This window comes from Cynoglossus semilaevis, chromosome 16, assembly GCF_000523025.1.
Source record: "Cynoglossus semilaevis isolate Cse_v1.0 chromosome 16, Cse_v1.0, whole genome shotgun sequence".
NCBI lineage: Eukaryota > Metazoa > Chordata > Actinopteri > Pleuronectiformes > Cynoglossidae > Cynoglossus > Cynoglossus semilaevis.
In genome coordinates this window covers 16,403,745-16,426,674 of record NC_024322.1, presented here as the reverse complement: position 1 = coordinate 16,426,674, position 22,930 = coordinate 16,403,745, and the positions used below count along the sequence as shown (strand labels likewise).

Sequence of the window (22,930 nt, the reverse complement as noted above, 5' to 3'; positions counted from 1 at the left end):
TAAAAGACTTCTTATATATGGAGATTCAGGGTCATAGAGTTCATGTTTGGAATATTTGAATATCATCCAAATATGCACTCTATGGTTATTTTAAAATTAAAATTTTTAAAATTTTTCAAAAATTGGGCCCTAGTTGTTTATTAATCTATGCACCCATTCATCCATACACCTATCTGTTACGTTATATTCTGAAAACTCCTAGCCTAGATACACTTACAGTTTTGTAGACCGGGGCAGTGGCGGACCTGGGTCTGGAAGGTTTCAGGTTTGAGTCCACCAGCTGCCATGGCGCTTTCCTCACACACTGCTGCTCCCTGGGTGTTTAAACTGCCCCCTGCTGACTTTGGTAAAGGGTAATTGCAGTGGTCACATTTGGTTGTGTGCAGTGGTGTGCTCTGTCACAATGACAAGTATTTCACTTTTCTTTCCTTTCCTTTCCTTCTAAGACACAAACTAGCGGCCTGTGTTCGATGTTCCACTGGTTGAAGGAGTGGGTTTGTAATCGAAGAACTGCTGGTCCTGGCAGGGACTGTGCTTTTCACTGGGGTGTTTTTTTTTAAATATTAAGACAAGTTAAATGCAGAGGGTACTTTCCTTTTGGCAAATAATATTTAACCAAACTACTTACTTTCTAATACTGGCATTGAGAAACGTCTTTGTGGTGGTAAGAAAACATCTCCCAGTACTGCAGTGATGGAACCAATCGGGTCAACAGTGCATGGATGCTCTCAGGTTCTATGCTATTGTTTCTAAAATAACTATTTGGTTGGAAAAAACATACTTTGTGTGTGTGTGTGTGCCCTAAACAGAGCAGTACTGAAGAACGGGTTCTTCTGCAGAAAAGAGATTTCAGCAAAAACCAAACACAATATGAATATACAGTTTGATTTTGTGGGTTTGTGTTTTGCAAGTTGGGAATTATATTAAATCACTGTTTTCGTATGATTTCTAACTCACATGTGGCAGTGGTTAAGAAACCGTTTCCAACACAACGGATGTGTGTAATGATGCGTGGACGACACTAAAAGCATATCTTAAGTAACTTTTTCCTTCCCAAAAGTCTTGGGTTTGAGTGAATGTTTGGAGTCGGACAGAGAGAAGAGGAAGCGAGGCGTATTTGTGCCGTTTAAGGACAATAGTTGAGTTTAATGTTTGTTCTTGTACAGGACACAGAGAATTGGATTCAAAGTGAGCCCTGTTAATAAGAAGGTACTTTTTCTTGTGTATTAGGAGAGTGTGTTATTGGTGTGTATATTGTGATACCATAGACACAACGATACATTGAAGTTCTTTTTTAAAAATGTAACTGAACATTAAATGTTTACGTTGTTTTCTCACTGAGAGCCACTAGAGGGCACTGATGCAACTTTTACTCCTGAGCAGCTCATATATATATATATATATATATATGTTTGTGTTTTTTTTTTTTTTTTTTTTTTTTTTCATTATGCATTTTTTGGCTGGTGCGACTTATACTCCGGTGCGACTTATACTTCAGTTTCCACAGACTTCAATTCTTCCTACAATTATATTGACTCTCCACTGTACTGTCACTGTACACCTTGCAGCAGCCTTTTTTAAGAATTCCGGAGACAAAGAGGAGATTAGTCATAGGTCTGTAGTTCAACAGGATGAAGGGTTGTTTTTTTAAGTAGGGGTTTAAATGTCTTTGATACTTTGCCAGTTGTCTTTTCAGTCCTCTGATAATCCCCGCAGGGAAATTTCTCTGTGTATTTATTTCTGCACACTCCGCTGGTTACTACCGGACACAAGAGCAGTGGGCTGCTCCCTCCACATGGGGAACTCCTGTGCTCCCTAGGTGCATTGAAACGTGCTCAACACACCGTCATCCTGCCAGGAATGAGATTCAAACTAGCAAACCTCAGATTATGAGCCTGATCCTTTAACCACATGGCTACCAGCTGCCAAAAAGCTAACAGCACCTGGTACTCCCTGTCGCCTTCCCATCCCAGTAATGTGAATGATAAAGTATTTATTTTGAACAAATGTGGTTCAGATTGAGACGAGTCACAGGTCGTCATCGCAGAGAAAGAAACTTAAAGTAGGAATATGAAGGAATCATCCAAGTTTTTGCAGCTAACACAGCTTTACACATGAAGTAGGGTTTTCACCAGTTTGTGGTATTATTTTTTTTAATCAAAGATTACCTAAACTAGTTACTGGTTGGGGTTAAATTTCATAGATGTTTCACAGGAGATCAACTTCAGTGTTGGGCACAAAGTTGTGTTTATTCTGAATATTTCAAATAATGAATAATATTTAGGTTTAGCACTAGTGTGATTTTCATAAAAGATATTTTTTCTTCAGTTTCCACAGACTAAAATTTGTTTTTTTTAGCATTGCTCTGTGATTTATACCAAACAACAAATCTCTTCTTCACTACTGTTCATTTGTTTCTAACTGAAACTCGCAGATGGACGTAAACAGAAACCAACAAGACTGTTTTTTTTGTGTCTTCCCTAATTTCTAACAGGGATGGGATGATCTGAGGATTAGGCTCTGAAAAGATTGATGACTAAGTCCAGGTTCAGGGTTGATTAAGACGTAAGAATTATAAATCGTTGTGACTCCTCCTTGGCCTGAGCTGTGAGGAATATGAGTGTTAGTAGGAATTTGGAGACTGAAAAATATAGTGGTATTTATCTTTATGGACAGATCGTTGTCTTTGTCCCCGTCTTTGTATCTAATGAATTGGTGATGAGGCTGCAGTGCAACTTAAAAACTCAAATTATATGATGGCAGATGTTTACATGTCGTAAATGTACGTATGGATTATGTGTGGCTGGGGAGGTGGTACGATGTGAGATGTTGAAAATCACTTTAATTTGTCTTGAGGCCTTAAGGAATAGTCTAAGGTACAGCAGTGGTGTTGGACATCTTTAGGTCCACGTTAGAGAGGCTTTAATTCTGGGTAGGAATTTTTTTTAAATACTTGAAATTACTGCACTTACCAGCAAAAAAAGAGCTCAAATTATAATAAACTTACAAGTTTGTCAATTGGATGAAATTATGGTTATGATTCCCAGGGTTATGGCACATGGTTCCAACCCTGATCTTATGTTATTGCTTGCTGTAACGTTCCTGAGGTTCTAGCAGAATTGTTAGTGAGGTTGTAAGTTGGTGTCAGTAATGAGGTGTTTAATTAATTTAATTCAGGCAGGGAAGAAAAAGAACGTGATCCAGATAACAGGGTCTGATAAATGTTCTTCACATAATGAAGATTCTGTAGGAGCGATGAAAACCTTTCGGCGCACGCTTGTCAGTCTGATATTAAACATGTAAAGTCAGTCAGACCAATGCATTAAGGTTACATCTATTTTTACACCCAGACTTTGGAGCATGACATGAAAAGTTGTTGCTGTACTGTTCCTTTGAGGCTTCCAAAATTCCTTTGAATTTAATTTCGACACATTAACGGAGAAAAATGGGAGAAGTGCACGTTAATCATCCTTTCCAGTCAGGGAATATTCACAGAAACTCCTAAGGTTAATTTAGCAAAGGTCAGCTGAGGTAGGATTTCCTAATAGTTTGTTTCCTTACATCCTTCCAAACAGAACCAGAAAACTATTTTTATACTAAACTGCAATCAAAATATGATCGTGTGTTGCCAGCAGGAGTTTTTTTCTCTCTCTCTCGCTGCTGTTGTGTTTCATGTTGCCTGTGAGGAGCCAAAATAACCAATCACATTCCTCTCACTACCTCACACTTCCTATAGCCTCAGTTCACACACTGGAAATAGCCACGGAATCATTCCATGCTTCCCGATTGTATGTTTACACTGTGCCTTCTTCCGTAGTGGAACACTGTGGCACGCTTCACACCAAGTACTCAAAACGTTCCGATAAAATCAACAAGAGTGACCAGAAGTGGGGCGTGAAACAGTTCTCCTGGCACTGCAACAGTTTTTCTTTTCCAACAACCAGAGCTAAATATACATTTTTACACCAATAGCTGTGTTTGGTTTACATGAGTCGTGTGACAGTTTGTGACAGAGGACCACATGAAAGACTTTTGGGTTTAAGACTCTTAAGTCTGACATTCGGTTCACAGTGTAGGTGAGAGGATGTGACATAGCACCTTTATCCCATCATGTTTGTTGAGGTTTCAACCTCAGGTCAGTGGCCCCTGCTTGTGTCAGAGCAGCCATAGATTCAGGACTGTAGACTGATTAATATTGTTGAGGACAAAGAGTGGACAGGAGTTTATGGAGAAACTCTCACACGTTGTGGACTGGAGTTTATGGAGAAACTCTCACACGTTTGATTTTGTAGTGTAGTTGTAGTTGATTTGAAAACTGCGGAGGAACAACAGGAGGATTTCTCCTCAGTCTGTTTTTGTTTACGTGGTGCTTTCAGTTTCAGTCTGATGTCTGGCTCTGTAAATGTAAAACACATTTTCAAAGACGTCTGCTGCTGAATAATTTCACAGACAGTAGAACAACAACCATCCAGGAACATATCTGGAATAACTGCCTGGGTGTGTTCAGGTATTAAAGGACTCGAGTTCTGTGAGTTCTCTTCTGTACACTACCTAGAGAGAAAATTGCTTGTAAATTGCTAGATAGAAGAAGTAAGATTGGACTTTGACATTTGAATTTCTGACAAATTAATTAAGGGAGAAAAACATATTTATTTCAACGATTCCCGTGGACCAGTGTTTCCCAACCTTTTTTGAGCCACAGTGCGAATGTATTATCAGAAAAAACAAACAGACACACCGCCAAACAAAAATGTCACAAAAAGTATATGTAATGAAATATAATACTATTCTAGTTTAAATGGCCAAAATGTTGAGATTCTGAATCCTCTCAGAAAGATCCCATTAGAGAGTTTTATTTAAAAGCAAAAGAAAAAAAGAAAACAAATCTTTTTATTCTTCGTGTGCAGCCCAGTACTGAATGATCTACAGCCCTGGACCGGTTCCGGTCCCAGGGGGTTCCGTAGTTCGGTTCTAGAGGATATGAGAGACCATCTACCAAAAATGACAAACTGTCTTAGTCATCATTATCTCAGAGAACTGGTTTGTTTAGCTGTTTAAAATTACAGCTAGCTCTTGTTCATATGTGCTCACATGAGAGCAGGTTCTGGAGAGACGGAGCATCTGTGTCGATGACGTATCGCTGCAGCCAAGCTTTCAAACATGTGCCAAGATCAATTTCCATCAAAGATCCGCAGGGAGAAAAATCCCACCATCCTCTGGACACAAGTCAAGTTAATGTTGGAAAAGAAATCGCTGAGCAGCAAAGGTTTTATCCAAAACAGTAGACAGTGAGGTTCTCAGGGCTTCTTCACCCTGAGGACCACAGACGGTAAACAGGTCTTTGTTTCCTGATCCACTGACTACAGTGCGAGGTTTGAGTTTTGTCAGAGGATCAGTGTCTGATTTGAACGGAGAAGGTACAGGGTCAAGAAGAGGACAAATAGGTTGACCTCTGAGTGAAGTCCCCCCCCCCACCACCACCACCACACCCTGCCTCATCTGCTTATCATAATACAGTCGTGTATTACGGGTTTCTTAGTGCAATGTACTCTGCTCATGTGCTGTAACTGTGATAATACAGTCGTGTATTACAGGTTTCTTAGTGCAGTGTACTCTGCTCATGTGCTGTAACTGTGCAATGGTCATATTACTTTAAATTTTGTATTCTTTTAAATCAAGTTTCTTTTTTTTTTTTTTTTTTAAACCGTTTTTTAAACGGTCAATTTGTTTACTTCAAATTGACCGTAGGTGTGTTTTTTTTTTTTACTTCAAATTGACCGTAGGTGTGAATGTGAGTGTGAATGGTTGGTTCTCCACATGTGACCTTGTGACCGATTGGTGAACTATTCAGTTCCAGGAAGGTTGTTCCTTCTGTAGTTTATCGATCGATCGATAGATATACTTGATTGTTTCCAGGCTGGGAAATCACAGTGATTGAGCTGAATGTGTTTCTCTGAGGCGTCAACAGTCGTATTGTTTCCCTGTCAGACGTCTGTCTTTTTGGATCTTTCACCGTTTTCACAGACGTCAGAAATAAAATACTCCAGTGGTCCAGAAGTCTAAACTGTGTTGACATTGTCTGACTGTCATGTCTCTGCTGCAGCAGGCTTCTGTGGTGCCTTTGTTTTGAATGGTACACTTCTGTGTTTGTGTTTGGATGAACCAGATCCTGGTCTGAGCCGCCTTTGTGTTTCTTGAACTGTTTGACTGTTGTCTTTCCCAGGAGTTTTTTGGAGCGGACGCTCCGGGGGGAAACCCAGTGTCCGTCCTTTATCTTCTCTGGGTGCATTCCCTCGCACCCTACGCTCTGAGAAAACATCTTTCCATCCTTCCTTCCTTGAACAAACTCGCCCTTATCCACTTTGATCTTTATTATTAGTTACTGCAGCATTCTTCACTTCATCGTGCTATCTCTAAAGCCTGGAATAAGAAGCAAAATGAATGTTTTGCCGTGGTTTTCCACGGAGACATCCTACTGAGTCATTCCTTTCCCCTGGAGGATGATGTCATCATCTCACACACCGCTGAAGTGATGTGATTTAAGTCATTCATCCATAACATGACAACACTGATCTGTTACACTGTACAACTACCTTGGCGTTGTGTTATATGGCAGTGTAATCAGTCTCCCTCTGTATGTGTGCCATCACACACACACATCTGTATTTTTCCTTCATCCAACCAGGTTTAGTCTCTGTCAGATTTGAAATCCAAACAACGAAAAAACAAGGTTTCCACATTATCAACATAGAACTTTACTTTTCTTGGTACTTTACTTAAACTTTGGCCTCCAATAAGCTAATTTGATCAATGCAGTCACATAAATAAAACTGATGTAAACTGTGCATTTCATATCCTCCCTCCTTGGGGGTTCAGTATTTCCCATGTTTCCAGATTTGTATGAATAAAAAAACAGTTTTATTCAAATCTAAAACATGAAACAGAATCAGTATTTTACCTCCCATTTTACTGTCACCCGTTTTCCTAACCTCCGTCCAACCTTTGCAGCGCCGGCTCGTCCCCCCTCCTCCTCGCACTCTCCACCGCTCCAGCTGTGTGTAATCATGCACATGCCTGATTGGCTGACAAGTGTAGCTGTGGCTGATGGGAAGGCTCGTTCGTGTACAGCTGTTGGAAAGAAGCTGGACTGCAGTCAAAGGAAAGAGGTAATAATCAGAAACTCTCCTCCTCCCACGCACCTCCAAACTTTATCAACGTACTTCGCGGATTTGTAATTTGCATGTTGTGGACACCGTGTGGTCTACTCTCCAACTGCAATTGACGGTGCGACATTAGAATTTACTAATCACTGTTTGCTGTCCTGCACCACTTTCACATACTTTTTGCCACTCCTGACTCCCTCATATATTAACTCCTTGTAATCGCTGTGCCACGATATGGAGAAGATTGGTTTGGGTTGGGCTGTTTCTGCGGAAAAGTAGCTTCATACTGTAAAATATTTTATTTTTAGTGTGTATTTTAGACATTCTCGGAGGTAAATTGCCCCTCAGTGGGTATAAAATCGGACTGATGCTCAGAGTCTGGATTTGATGACTTTTCCCTTACTTTTATATCGTGTAAAGAGGAAGCGAAACTTTGCTCAAGTGACCTTAAAGGACTTCACCAAAATAGTGTGTTTTTGTCATTATCTGGGATCGTTCTGTTTTTTTTTTTTTAACTTTATTACTTTTGTTCAAGAATATAACTTTTTTCCTGGGTTAATGTTTTTTCTGGCCTGAAGGAGCAAACAGCAAAAATACAATGATTATTACAAACGGCTGTAATTGCGTTTGACATCTTAAATGATTTAAATAAATTATTGAACATTTTATGAGTGCAACTGCCAAAAGGAAAGAAAATCTAAAGGAAAAGTGGAGATGTAAAGCCCGGTCACCACACCCTTGGCAGTGGACGATGGAGTGTATGGTCCATCTAAAGGAAGGGTGTGTCTTTCCTACTGCAGCCTATTGATCAGTTGTGTTTTCCCAGACCGTAGAGAAATAGGAAACAGCTGCAGCGTCAGGGACGCCATTAGAGACACCATCAGCTGCCTGCCTTTGAGAGAAAGTGAAGATGAAGAGGATGACATTTTTTTTACTGATATTGACAGGTGTCGATAGGTGAGACTATCAAGATCAGTGAAGTGCATTATGGGTAGGTGATGGGTGCACGGGTCAGTGACCATCAGTGATGAATGTTTTTGTTTGAGCATTAAAACTTTGTTGTGTTTTAACATCACTACTACAGTATTACTACTGGGAGATTTAAAGCTGTTCTGAGTGCGTTAATATTTATTTATTAAAAACTCGACACACACCTCTTTTAACAGTGTTTTCATTCGGACTTACAGGACGGTTTAGTCTGAGTAGGATGAAAAATAAATGACGCGTCTGCTGGAACTGTCGTCCTCATGCGGCGCTCTCGTTTTTTCATTACCATTGGAATGCCCGCACAGAGTACCACTGGCAGGGGTATTACAGGGCAACTTAGCACCTGTTCTAGAGAGTTGTGATTGGCACCCACGCCACAGACGGCTTGGCCCAGGGCCTCAGACAGCCCCGTCCAGAAGGCCGCTGCCATGTTTACTGTACAGCACAGGCCTCAGCACGGCACAACATGGGTGGGCTGCTCGGCGCTCACCTTCATCGCAGTACAGACGTGTGGAGCCTTCAAGCTCAGCTTTTATCCAGCAGCATTTATTGAAACAAACTATATGTATATAGTTAGAGACTTGAACCTGTACAGTACACGACTGTGTTGTTGCCAAACAGTCACAGAGAAGACACAGGGTCTGTGTGAAGGGTACTGAATTCTGCTGAGGCTCAGCTTCATTGGGCATCTGTGAGTTGCCGTATGACAAAACTAGGAGATAGAGGCTTCACTGTAGGTCAGTGGAGCCGTGGGCGGGGTCTTAGAAGCTTGTCTTCTGCATAACGATTGGACGAAGCGTTTGAGACAATGAAGTTTTTATTGACAGCACAATGGCCGTGTCAGCTGTAAATGGAGTTTGTGAGAGAGTCTGGAGACAAACTACCTGTTGTCTGCTGTTAGCTCTTAGCTGTTAGCTTGGTGATAGAGACCAGTTCTACTTGTATATACACTGGAGAGAGCTGTTGTAGAGTTTGTTCCTTTCGCTGATCCTTGTCGTTGTTCTGGTTGTTGTTTTTTATTATTAATCGTTGGTCACTTTTATTCTGGAGGGTAATGTTTAATGTAAAGGTCAGACGGTCCAACAAATGCCTCTGGTGTCCGACAGCCTCTCCGTGGCCTTTGACAGCCTTAAAGCACCGTGACAAACTGGACGCTGACGGTCGCCATGCATTTTGCATGTGTTCTCAGATGAGTGTCTGCATTATACATGTGACACGTTAGCCTGACAGTGACGCACAGCACAGAGTGTCTGAACCTCCTGGACCAGGAGAGCTGATATGTTTATCATGACATACATGTCATGGTGGCTCTGTCGAAGGTTTGTCTCTACTACAGTACTCTCAGGGACACAGAGTTGTTCAAAGTGACCAGTGTCCTTTAAAGACCTAGAGTCACAAAGTGACCAGTGTCCTTTAAAGACCTGCATCACAGGGTCGTTATGTTTTTATGTGAACTGCTGCTGCGCTGCTACTGTACAACAGGGATTGTCAAACTTCTTGAGCCCCCCGCCCCGTCGACAGATTTAAAACACTGTAACAAAGCTGCTGTTTTCATTAAACGACGTTAGAAGATAAGTAAAAACTGTCAGCCTGTCCTGCTGTGGAACACCGCCCTGTCTCCAGACCCCACTTTGAGAACCACTGCATTACATGAGAGCCTCTGTGCGGAGTCTGTAATTCTATGTTATAATTCATATTTATCTCCAAAGACTTTGCTAAAGCTGCTGCTTCAATACCGCAGCATTAAATGAGCAGAATTATTGTTTGTAAATCTGAATGTTCTAATGTTTAATACCAAACTTTTTCAGAAATATATTTCAAATGTAAAATTATAAGAAAGAAAATATTTAGTTGTTCAGGGAAAAATTGAGTATTTCAAAATCTTATATATAAAATCTTATATAATCCTATATTTGGAGTTTGATGTTGTAGATAATCAGCTTCTAAGAGTGTAGGAAAAGCATTGAAGATCTGAGGCTCAAGGGCACAGAGATATTTTTTTACAGTCCAAATTTGATTATAGCATTGTTTTAAAATGGCCATCATTATAAAGAATTGAATGACGTTGACGTTTTCATGTGGTTATGTAAAGACTCCAGGATCTGAGCAGTGAGCATGGAATATTTGGGAAATGGCTGTGCTGACATCAGCAGCACTGGGGAATGTGAACAAGCTACTCCCAGGCACAGTTGGTTTACAAAGACGACACCCAGATCACAGTGTCTTTATCTCATTACATGAAATATGCAGCAGTGGAAAATGTCATGAGTTGCACTCAGTCTGGTGCGTGTGTGTGTATGTGTGGGTGTGTGTGTGTGTGTGTGTGTGTGTAAAGAGCCAAGGTAGCAATACAGTAAAATAGCATAGTGAGTGGTATTCAGCATCAACTATACTCCCATATAGAGTATTGATAATTAGTCTTTAATTATTCACAGTTAAATATACTGGCAGGAATTGAAGAAAGAAACTCGCAAAGATCTTAAACACCTCTGATTATGTTTTTTTAGTTGTCATAACCATCTGCTGCCACCTAACGAATAGTATTTAATTGTTCTGCCTGTCACGATATGTCGAACAAAAAATTTTTTTTCAATAAATACATAACAGTTTTCAGACCAATTAATTGAATTTGGATAATTTTCCAGGGCGCACTAGTGTGTCACCGCCCAGTGGTCGGGAATCATTAAACTAAGACGTCCACGTCCTTGTCCATAGACCCGTCTGTACAAGAACACTTGAAGACTGTCCAAACAGAAAGGTTCTGGACAGAACGTTCTGCACCAGTCCATTCAAAGTACAAGTTCAGTGGCAGGAAAACCAGAGCTGAGCTGAAGTGAACAATACCATTTTTCACTGGCTGGTGGATCTATTGTCAGAGCAGACCACCGCCACGTCCCACAACAGGGACAACAATGGTCGTCACGGAGGCAGACGTCAGATAGAGAGTGACAGACGGAGGAGCTGGACACCAGCGGCCCGTAACGTAGGAAGAGTCGTGGTTTAAGTATAAACAAAGAAAAGACGTATTCTTTGAAGACGACATTAGGAGAACGAGAACTTGACTTGAGGAAAGGTTGTGGAACCGTAGTTGATCTGCTCAGTGTACACCTCAGACATGATGATAGAGGACAGGAGGAAGAACACGTGCTGCTCCAGACAGCAACCAGCGTTCGTCAACATCTGGTTTTATTTAACACACCCTAAAAATAGAACCTGGTCCAAATTGGAACCACCTGGACCAGGTCACAAGTTTATTCAGCGCTCGCTGGAGACTTGACAGTGTGAGATGTAACAATTACCACGTGAAGTGCATGACATGGCCAACACGTGTCCAGCAGAGATGATGGAGTTGAAGACAGGTCCTTTTCAGACAGAGTTAGTTTTAGTTGTTGTCGTGATGGTTTCAGAGCTCAGTCCTTATAAGTAGGGATGTCCGGCGATATCGCCCGTCCAATATTATCAGCCGATATTAGCATAATTATGTCCAATATTATCACCCGATATTAGCATAATTATGATATCGCCTGTCCAATATTGTCACCCGATATTAGCATAATTAGGTAATATCTGTAAGAATCGTTATTGTTTTTTTCCTCCGATAATGAAAACCCAGTAACACAATACCTGGGTTTTGTCAAATGATGTGTGCCCTAAAAAATTGTTTTGGGGAAAAACGGCTGTATATGACAGTGAAAGTCACTAGATGGCAGCCTTGCAGCTTGTTTAATTAATCTCATACTCGTACATTGATTTGTAAAGATAAAGATATATTACCAGGCCTGTACCGGTTGCTATCGGAATCAGAAATTAAGTGTTTGGACAGTATCGGAAGATCAGATATCGGCAAAAAGTTAATATCGGACATTCCTACTTATAAGTGATGAACTTGTGTGTCCTCACTTACGCCTCGTGTTTTCTTTGGACTCCTCGCTTTAGTGTCAGGCAAACGTGTCACAGCCGACCTGGAACAGTTCAGGCTTTAAATAGAAGCAGTTTATTTCCTACTGCAGTTCACTTAATACACACACACACACACACATGAACTGATGAATTACACCATGACTGGAAACTCTGAATACTTGGAGAAAATAAAAGCAGTTTTGCAGTAGTTGCCACCCAGCTGTTGGGGTTTTAGGTGCAAGGGGTTAAGTATGTCAGGAGTACCAGGAGGGAGGGAAGCAGGTATTTTTAGTATCAAACTCCTCTGTTCCATTGGAATGGCACTCAAGCATAACATACCTCCAGTGTTGTGCTTGGCTCTAAAATATATATACGGGGGCAAGTCAAAAAGTTCCAAGACAAGTTGAGTGGAGAGAGAAAAAAAATGGAAATTTAAAGTTACGTCTAGAAGTCCTTGAATATAGTCTAAATAAGGACATCACAGAGCTGGGAGTACGAAAGAAAACAGTCTTCAGACTGAGTTCATTAAAAGCTCCTCCTGTTTACTTATGTGTAAAGCTTTATTTATATGAGTGGGAGTGAAAATGTATTTATTGAAAAATACAAATGTATTTTTTCTGCTCTTTCGAAGTGTTTGAATTTGAATGGTGAAAGACAGATAGACAGACAGATGGATGGACAGACAGGCCAACAGACAGGAAGACAGACGGGCTGTGAACGGTTTAGTGTATGTGGAGGCCAGACGGGCTGAGAATGGAAGACTGTAGGTTCAGTGGAAAGAATGTTCCTCGTGCACACGATTAAACTTATAGTTGAGCAGGAAATAAAAGAACCGAGTCGGTGCCAGTGACACAGCCCTGTGCTCTCAGCTCCTCGGTGAGTTTGCATGCAAGAATTCAAACATAAACAAGTTATAACAGGGAGGGTGGGGCACAGCACCAATACATTGACAGACAGGCAGGCATATGACCTGTGAATGGCTTTGGAGAGGTTAGTACACACGCCCATTTTATTGGTTTCAGTTTGAGCCCGATCCCTCAATGTACACACTGGACCCATTTAGTCCAACTCATGCTAGGCAAAAGGAAACCACAACCAAATGGGCCTCGGGCTTGGCCCACGGCTTTGACCACCGTTGGTCTCTGCAGGACCTGGCTGCTGACGAGTGGCTGCCCAGGAAGACAGGGTTCATGGGCGTGGTGCACCACACAGATCCCAAACACAGCCAGCAGTGTTAGATTGGCAGAGGGACAGTCAGCAGACGTCCACCCGGAGCCTAACGTGTAGCGAGGGGATCAGGCGAGTGTGTGTGTGTGTGTTTCTGAGGACAATTGCCTTCAGTAACGAAGGTCACGAGTCACAGAACAGACCAGAGTAAATCACAAGCTCAGCGTGGGTTCACCCTGTCAGTGCCATCGGAGGTTTAGGGCTTTAAAACAAAAAAAAGCAGCGCAACCAGAGTTCAGCCGTTCATTCAGGACAGCTTGTCCAGCCCTGGGATTCAAACCACAGCTCTTCAGTTTGTTGGTTTTCTTGTGAGAAGTCAACAGCGATGCCAACTCTACTTTAACTCGTGTACTTTTCTTGAGAGATATTTAAAATGTACTTTGAGGTACTGTGAAAATGAGAACTTTATTTTTGACCCCATTGTTGTGGTGGGCTGCACAGTGGTTCAGTGGTTGGTGCTGTTGCCTTTAAGCAAGAACATGATCAGTTTGATTCCTGATTCCCCTTCTCCATGGGTGTGTGTGTGTGTTCCAGTTTTCTCCGTTAGTACAGTAGTTACTTTTAAACTGACCGTAGAATGTGGATTATTTTAATCCTTAATCTGTTTGTTTTTTGGACTCTCGGCAGAAACGGGAATCAAACCAAACTGGGACTCAAACCATCGACCTGGCATCGGTGCTAACCACTATTCCACCGAGCTGTCCTGTTGAAGCTAATGTTATTTTGTAATGAATTAGGAAATTGTTAGTAGCGCCGCCCTGTGGGAAAGTAGACTAAGTGTTTTTGTTTTTCCCTGTGAAGTGATGATCACTGCACAGAAGCCAAAGTCAACAGACTGGTGTGTTGTGTTTACTGACTTCTCCAAGAGCTGCAATTAGTTTGACAGACAAGTGACAACATGAAGAGACCTTTATAGAACTGCTGCCCTAATGACATCCACGCTGCGTTCACTTCCACTGAGGGAGCGTCAGAATCATTAGCTCTGTGTGTTTCCAGTTTTACTGCTTCACACAAAAACAACTGACATCAGCGAACAGATAAGACGAGTAGTGAAGTGATTAAAGTATCAGTAAATACTACGAGAACCAACTGACGACAGACGACGACAGATACAGTCAGTTAACCTGAAGACAGAGATCAGTTTAACGACACATTTGTCATCCGTCGTCTACGGGCTAGTTCAGGATTCCATGGTTCCAGAGTGTTCCGTAGCATTTACTGTCAGTGCCATCGGAGGTTTAGGGCTTTAAAAAAAAAAAAGCAGCGCAACCAGAGTTCAGCCGTTCATTCAGGACAGCTTGTCCAGCCCTGGGATTCAAACCACAGCTCTTCAGTTTGTTGGTTTTCTTGTGAGAAGTCAACAGCGATGCCAACTCTACTTTAACTCGTGTACTTTTCTTGAGAGATATTTAAAATGTACTTTGAGGTACTGTGAAAATGAGAACTTTATTTTTGACCCCATTGTTGTGGTGGGCTGCACAGTGGTTCAGTGGTTGGTGCTGTTGCCTTTAAGCAAGAACATGATCAGTTTGATTCCTGATTCCCCTTCTCCATGGGTGTGTGTGGGTGTGTGTTCGTGTGTTCTCCAGTTTTCTCCGTTACACATACTTATACTTTTAAACTGACCGTAGAATGTGGATTATTTTAATCCTTAATCTGTTTGTTTTTTGGACTCTCGGCAGAAACGGGAATCAAACCAAACTGGGACTCAAACCATCGACCTGGCATCGGTGCTAACCACTATTCCACCGAGCTGTCCTGTTGAAGCTAATGTTATTTTGTAATGAATTAGGAAATTGTTAGTAGCGCCGCCCTGTGGGAAAGTAGAGTAAGTGTTTTTGTTTTTCCCTGTGAAGTGATGATCACTGCACAGAAGCCAAAGTCAACAGACTGGTGTGTTGTGTTTACTGACTTCTCCAAGAGCTGCAATTAGTTTGACAGACAAGTGACAACATGAAGAGACCTTTATAGAACTGCTGCCCTAATGACATCCACGCTGCGTTCACTTCCACTGAGGGAGCGTCAGAATCATTAGCTCTGTGTGTTTCCAGTTTTACTGCTTCACACAAAAACAACTGACATCAGCGAACAGATAAGACGAGTAGTGAAGTGATTAAAGTATCAGTAAATACTACGAGAACCAACTGACGACAGACGACGACAGATACAGTCAGTTAACCTGAAGACAGAGATCAGTTTAACGACACATTTGTCATCCGTCGTCTACGGGCTAGTTCAGGATTCCATGGTTCCAGAGTGTTCCGTAGCATTTAATGCGCCTGCCTCGGAAGGAAGGAGAGAGCAAGAAGTCCAGGGTTCGATTCCCAGAGGAACCACATACTTAGCCTGTTGCTGCAGATGTGATGTGAACACATGGACGTCCCAAGTGTGGGATCAATAAAGTACAAATTATTATTCCTTCCCAAGTGAGGGATCAATAAAGTATAAATTATTATTATTATTATCATTACTCCGTACAGTTACAGTTACTAACAGGAGACTTAGAGTGTCAGTCTCTACTGTGTGATTTGTGAACACTCTCCACATCTCCACCAGGTGCCCCTTTACCCCCCCCCCCCTCCCTTATGCCCCCAAACCCCACCCATTTCAAATACCATGCTTTAGTGTCGAAACCTTTCCCCCTCTCTGGACCTTCCTGGTTCACTGACCCTCCTGACCTCCAGGTATGGCTGACACTCTGACGACGTCATCCTTGAACTCGTGGTCGTCCCAGGACCAGTTTTTCCCCAAATCCCTCCATCTTCCTTGTTGTGATTGTGTATTTAAAGTTATTTTGTGCACAGAACGTTGGCCACAAACACCGGAGGAATGCTTTAGTGTTGAAACCTTTCCCCCTCTCTGGACCTTCCTGGTTCACTGACCCTCCTGACCTCCAGGTATGGCTGACACTCTGACGACGTCATCCTTGAACTCGTGGTCGTCCCAGGACCAGTTTTTCCCCAAATCCCTCCATCTTCCTTGTTGTGATTGTGTATTTAAAGTTATTTTGTGCACAGAACGTTAGCCACAAACACCGGAGGAACAGCGTGGAGGTGAGGTGAGGTTTGAACCTGCTCCCCTTCAAAGGGCCGCGAGCCCTCGCCGCGCCTCCTCGGTTTGTTTGCTCTCTGCTGATGAGGTAATGAGGTGCACGGGTGAGGGCGGCCTGGTGTAGGCTGAGGTCAGCCAGCAGCCCAGGGCCTAACTGCCACTGTGGTCACACCACCATCCTCCCCCTGCTGGCTTTGGCAAACACTGCATCCATTGGCCACACATGAAGGCCCAGCCTGGCAGAGGCAGCGCTGCCTGCTCGTAGGTTACGTACGGGCCGTTTGTGCATGTTTTGAAAAAAAAAAAAACATTAAAGAATGAACACACAAACACACACTAATCCCTGTTTGAGGAGATTTTCTTTTAGCCCCCACAAGAGCAGAGATGGCAGGCAGCCCCGACCAGCTGCCAGTAATATCAGAATGGATGCTTCAGTGCATGCATCAACATGAGCCGTTCTTTAATTATGGGTGTTGTGCGGCTGATGCTGTTGTATTTCCTGGACACAGTTCCAGTTACTGGGTCATTGTTGAAGACAGAAATCTAATCTGTTCCTGCTCAAATCAATTTGGTTCACAGTATGGACTCAGCTCTGGTCCTTGCTGTTCCTTCATGGCTTCCTGTCAAACGCTGTTTGGTACAACGTCAGGCACTCAAGTCCAGATCTTTGTTGTCGACAAAACGTTGGTTTGTTTTTTCACGTCCAGTAAGATGGCTGTAGTCCGTACGTTCAGGTGAATGGACTGGATCAGACGTTGGATGTTTTTCACACACGGTCTCATCTGTCTGTTTGACTCACAACGTTGACGTTAAGGGTAGACAACGATGAAGAGGCTGCGCCCTCTATAGGTTGCATTTTGTTAAAGGCTCTAATGTCTGATGGTTCGATTCCTGAACATCTTAAATCTGGCAGCAGTTGCGTTACTGATCAGAAGACGCAGGTTCAAATCCCACCTTGTTCCAGTGGTGGTGTGATGAACTGTTGGCAATACTTCATCGTGTGTTTGTGTGTGTGTCAGTAGGTGTACAATGATAATAAATGTGATTCTTCTTCTTCTTCTTCTTCTTTAGAAATGCAGCTCCTGAAGTGAGGGCAGCGTCAGAACACCTGCTGGATCACACAGCTGAAGAAAAGGGGTCAAAGGACAAAGGTGAGTGACCTTTCCTGCTCTCAATCTTCTTCAGCAGCACTCACCCTTGAAACCCTAGCATCACTGTTGTCACCTGTGTATAAAACATACACACACTCACACACAAACACAGCTGAGAGTGATCCGATTCAGGGGTCAAGGTCACAGAGCAGATGGAGTTTTCTGTCATGACTTTGTAGGGACGACAGAAACATGATTAGTTGTAGTCGTAGCCCAGTTTGTTTTCCACACAAAAACTTGACACAGTTTCTCCACAGACGGATGTTAAAGTTTCAGTAAAGAGTGAACTCACAGTGGAGTCGGTAAATGACAGGGCTGTAAGAAAGTGTTGATACACTGAAGTATCATGAATTTTCATTTTCTGATCCCGTATCAATCTCCTCAGTCATCAGTTATTGATTTTTTTTCTCACCAATTCCCAGTCCAATATTCCTGGTGTTGGTTCATTTTCTTTTCTTTCTTCTCTAGTGATTCCAAATGTAGATCCCTCTGTTCCAGTCTTAGTAACTGATGTTCAGATGGTAGACAATTGTGTCTATAGTATCGTAATATATCGTATTGTTGTCCCTGTATCGTGATAGGTATCGTATCGCCAGATTCTTGCCGATACACAGCCCTAGTAAACTTTTTAACTAAAGACGTGCAGATTTAAATTGTTCACCTTAAGCTGAGCATTGATGTGGATGTGGGTGTAGCTCCGCCCTCACCTGACGACTGCTGTGATTGGCTGCAGCTTCACTTGTTGCTCTGTAAAAAGAAAAAATGTATTTGATCCTGATTTCAGTCTGACAGTTGTTTCGAGAAGTCGTTTGAACAAGGCATTGGTCTGCTGTTGGTCGGGATGTGAACCTCAGTCCTAACAGTAGAGCCAGCAGTGAAGTGTGTTCCATCCCAGCCTAGAAACGTTGAAGTAAAAAGTCTTGGTATTTCCACAGAGCAGTGGGTAAGAAAGCGAAACCAGAGATGAGGATTTGTTTCCTTGACTGAACATTCAGAGAATTGGTTTTAATTTCTGTTTTGAGAGGAGGAAACCAAGTACTTTTGGTTCAGGTCAGCGTCTGGATTACGGTGAAAATGTGACAATGACGCCAACACCCACTGTGAGTGGTGAAGATCTTCCTGGTGGAATATGATCAGACTTGTAGGAACAGGTGTGGAGTCTGGCCTGGAATTTCTATTATAGCATGTGTACGCTGCGTGGTGCGCACTCGTAAATCTTTTTGAATGACATTTCCTCCCAGCGTCGCTCTTCCCAGAGCTCCGGCTCCAGATGTTAGACCAGTTTTGCTTCGTGCTGCTGTTGATGCCTGTTGACGTGACTTGACAACCAGCCTGAATCCGTGGAATCGGATGCCCCGTCGTCTGGGAATCACACTTCTGTGTGAATGTTGCGGAGATGTCGTGCCTCTAATTGCTCTGATTCCAATCAATAAAAGCTGAATGCGCTCACATCTGCGTCATTTGCAGCCAGAGACGCGGGCATGACCGGGAGGTGGTGACGGACACGGACGCACACATGGACTCACGGGACGAGCGGTGAAGTGGGAAGAATTCCGTACCAGCCACATGCAGTTGCCATGATAACAGCCCGTCCCACGGCCCGCGGCCCACAGTCCCAGCAGCCCAGTGCATCTGCCAGCAGAGATCCGGTCTCCGTCCGGAGAGTGAAGGAACACTTTCCCAGAGATATCAGTGACGTACATATGTAAGCAAACACACACACACACTCACAGTGATGTCGTGTCATGTTTGGTTTTCATTTTGCCTGTTTATTCAACAGTGTCCCTCCTGCAGCCCACCACCCTCCACTGAGCCACGACTCCCAGCAGAGCAGTTTGCTGCGCGATAACATCAGGATTGTCAGGTATTCCACGTACAAACCAGCTCCACATGAAGACAGCTGTGTGTGTTTTAGTCACAACATGGTTGATTCACTGAAACTAAACCACGTACAACGAAAAGGTCACGACGACGACCTTCATGGATCAGATGTAGTTTTTAAAAAACCCTTACAGATTTGTTTAAAAGATTATCACTATCATCAAAATGACAAATGAGACAGAGTTAGACCAGAGTGGGACAAAGACGAACTCTCAGGCCAAACTTAGTATTTATTGAAAATATGACTGTAAATGTTCATGTTTTCTCTTCTCTCCAGATCTGTGATGTAGATTTTTTTTCCATATGGAAACAACAACTTTAGTTTTGCGTAAATATTTAATCTGGAACAACCAAAGTTAAATATTATAAACACGAGAAATTAAATTTTTTTCACAGGCAAATGTATGTGCTATAAAGTAGCACATACATCGCTAATACTACAAATCCTGCCAGTATATAGGGCCTGTGGACTGGTACACATTTGATCTGATCTCGTGGGCCAGATTTGGTCCCCGGGCCTCAGTTTGTGTGTGTTAGACGTCCGTGAAACATTACCCATAATTCTTTATTAGGTTTAAAAAAAAAAGATTTTTGTAAGAAAACACAATAAGACAATAAGAGTGTGTGTTTGAGGTCAAAGGTCAGTGGCTAATTATGGTACCGCAGCTTCTGGAGCTTCTTCTTGTGGCCTGTGTTTTCTTTGCTCACTCCCTTCCTGGGATGAACACACACTTTTCCACAGCAGGTGCGGGTGTGTGCTGAGTAAGCAGAAGCTGGCAGTGACCAATCAGCTCCTCCGTTCTGCCCCTCTGACTCTGCATCAAAGCTCGGACTTAGGGACGAACAGGGTTGAGTTGGAGTGGGGGGGGGGGGTCTCGTCCACCTGCATGCTGACCTGTGGACAGGCCATGTCACAACAACCCCAAACTTCAATGTGCCCCAGCCTGACCTCGGCCATGCCCCCTTCTGACCACAGCTAACCCGTGGTGACCCCTGGAGCCATCTGTTACACGGCCGTGGGCTGTGTTGATTGGTCAGGTGGAGTGGGGTGAGAGGTGGGAACCCTGGGGGGGAGGAGAGGAGGTGGGGGGAGTTTGGTGAGGTTTAAAAGACCACGTTAACCTGATTAAACTGTCGTATCAGAAATACCATCAAACGTCACGTTTCCTGTGGATTTCAGTCCTTAGAACGGACCAAGAAGCAGGTCGTGACCTGGGGTCAAAGGTCATCCCTTCAGAATTCTCTGATGGAAACACCACTGAAGAAGAAGAGAGTAGGCTTAAACATGGGGGAGATGGGGGAGGCAGATTTTAAGAGTGGACACCAGGCGTAGTAGATTGTTCATTTGGGGCTTGGTTCTTGGTGCATTACTGCCACCTAGTGGGCTGGAGTGTGTTTGGTGTTACCGGTATTTCAGATATTAGGAGAAAAGAAGAAGAGGGAGAGAACTGGAGTTGGTTTGGTCATAACGTTGTCTTAGGACTTTCTGACTTGTGTTCAGTTTTTCTTCTTGTTGCGTGTTGGCTGTTGACAGTAACGCTATCGTCTTACAGGCCATCTGTGGAGGTGTAAATTGACGTGAGCTTGTGTCCAGTTGGAGGCAGGAGGCCTGACAGTTCGTCTGGTCCAAATGGTCACATGACCCCATGTGTGGCAACAGGCCGCAGCTAGAAACACGACACCTACTGCTGCGCTCCCATTACTGCGCGCTGACAAACAGTCGTGAAGTGGACGTTCAGATTTTCACCACTGTTGAACATTTTCAACTTTTGTTGTTTGATTTGCCCAGCAGAGGTCTCTGTCCGTTCACTCTGACGTCCAGCAGGGGGCTCTGTCCCTTTACTGTTATGTTTAGATGGGGTGGGGGTTAATTAGATTAATTAATTAAACTCGTACCTCGAACACCCACTGTTCTATGTATTTTTAAAATATATTTTATGGATTAATTTGACTCGATGTTGACGATCTGTTCGTTTGTCTTCGTACAGTGAGAACAAATGTCCAGCAGTGAGAGAGGGGACTGGAACCTGTGACCTTATTGCTGAGAGACTACTCGTCTGTATCAACATACGGTGAGTGTGAAGTTTACAGATTTCCTTCTTGACTCTGAGTTTTAAAAGGAACCCAACAGTTCCTGTGATCAGTGATCAGTGAACATCGTGTTCCTCCGTGTAAACACGTCACACTGACGACTGTCAAGTCAGGAAAAGTGCAAATGTCAAAAATGGGACAAAAGTCCCTCGTTCAGCGGCAGACTGTCTCTGCACGCTGTCAGGAAGGTAAATAGTGACACCAAGCGGTCACAGACGGTACTGAAAACACAACCCAACAAAGAAAATGTGATTTTTGGAATTGTTCTTGTTCTTTCTAACAGTTATTTTGTCAAAACACTTTAAAATCAGTTCCATCCTTTAACTCTTCACCACAGGGTTTATATTTAGGTTATTTATATATTTTTTACATTGTCTAAAGAAACAGGCATCTGATCAATTTCTGTTTATTATTTTTCAGAACAAAGAAAATGAGGACGACTTCTGAGTGGGGTGAAGGTCGAAGGTCGTAGGTCAGGCTTGACAACATCAACAGCGTTTGAGTCTTCGTTACAGGTTTGTGATCTCTCTTCATTTAACACAGGTTATATTTAATGTAAGAAAACAACAAGTTTCACGCGACTGGATTTTTTTTACTGCTTTTATTTGTGTTGATTTCATCAGAAATAGTCAAAGGCCGAACAACATAACGAACCAGTATAACAGTGGTCTATACAGGCAGCACAGGAGCTAATGTACAAACATTCAACAGTCAGACCACAAACAGTCGCCCAGAGGAAAGTTGTGTTTTATTTGACTGGTTAAAAACACAGAAAGTGTTAAATGTGATGATAATAATTAATTATTAATTAATGAACTAGGCAGAGTGACCTTTGACCTCCAAATATCAAAGCTGTAGAAGTGCTGTGTTTTATTCTTCTCTTTTAGCTCTGAAGTATATTGGAGTAAATGTTAGCGTTAGCATTAGCGCTGAACTTTTTTTGTTATATCATGCTGCAAATGTTGTCTGTAGGAATGAGGGTTTCACTGTGGCAAATAATGAATTAGTTTTAAAAATGTTTTTACAAAATCTGTCTTGTCACTATTACAGGGAGAAGACTGACGTACAATCAAGTCTGGCAATGCTTCTTATACACCACAGGAGGGCAGAAGAGACACCGTGAACACAGAGGTATACTTCTTTTAACCAATGTTTCCCAACTTCAAAAGTCAGTATTTAATTGAACACAACACTGTTAGACTCACTTTTTTATTTCTGATGCCACCTGGTGGACGCAGACTTAAGTGTTCTGGCTGTCACTGCTGCATAGATGAAGTAATTCTATATTAGTTTTCAGACCCAATCAAGTGAAATTTGATAATTGTCCATGGTAAACTAAGGTGCCACGAACCAGAGGTTGGGAATCACTGCTTTAAAGAGGACACGAAAAACACCCCACATGTGGTCGATTTAGTGTGAAAATATAATACTTTCAGAGTTTAAGTGCTAAACTTGGTCAAATTGTACTTTAAGGCTTCT

The 22,930-nt window shown here is 42.6% G+C and overlaps 1 long non-coding RNA gene across 3 annotated transcripts in view; it reads left to right on the top strand.

Moving 5' to 3' along the window:
- Positions 1 to 22,930, top strand: part of LOC103392418 (uncharacterized) — an 82,126-nt gene that overhangs the window by 58,586 nt on the left and 610 nt on the right. For 2 of the 3 annotated variants that reach the window (XR_522904.3, XR_001761260.2), the window contains 7 exons: positions 7,009 to 7,166; positions 17,400 to 17,479; positions 18,947 to 19,184; positions 19,260 to 19,343; positions 21,349 to 21,432; positions 21,872 to 21,966; positions 22,502 to 22,582. This is a non-coding gene — a long non-coding RNA (uncharacterized LOC103392418). The remainder of the gene's footprint in view (positions 1 to 7,008; positions 7,167 to 17,399; positions 17,480 to 18,946; positions 19,185 to 19,259; positions 19,344 to 21,348; positions 21,433 to 21,871; positions 21,967 to 22,501; positions 22,583 to 22,930) is intronic. The other variant, XR_003052221.1, reaches the window with a different exon arrangement.